Source organism: Pyxicephalus adspersus, chromosome 1, assembly GCF_032062135.1.
Source record: "Pyxicephalus adspersus chromosome 1, UCB_Pads_2.0, whole genome shotgun sequence".
NCBI lineage: Eukaryota > Metazoa > Chordata > Amphibia > Anura > Pyxicephalidae > Pyxicephalus > Pyxicephalus adspersus.
The window spans coordinates 177592748-177593030 of NC_092858.1; the positions used below are offsets into that span (position 1 = coordinate 177592748).

Consider the following 283-nt stretch of genomic DNA (forward strand, 5'->3'; position numbering starts at 1 on the left):
TCTAGGGCTGTACCACATTACCATCCTCCATCACCTATACCATCTATACCGCTTCACCATACTTATCTAGGGCTGTACCACATTATCATCCTCCATCACCTATACCGCTCCACCATATTTATCTAGGGCTGTACCACATTACCATCCTCCATCACTTATACCATCTATACCGCTCCACCATACTTATCTAGGGCTGTACCACATTACCATCCCCCATCATCTATACCGCTCCACCATACTTATCCAGGGCTGTACCACATTACCATCCTCCACCATCTATACC

General features: G+C 46.3%; 1 long non-coding RNA gene across 1 annotated transcript in view; it reads right to left on the minus strand.

The window, feature by feature from the left end:
- The window catches only part of LOC140323094 (uncharacterized), a 4860-nt gene that overhangs the window by 3532 nt on the left and 1045 nt on the right, over window positions 1-283 (minus strand). The window lies entirely within an intron of this gene.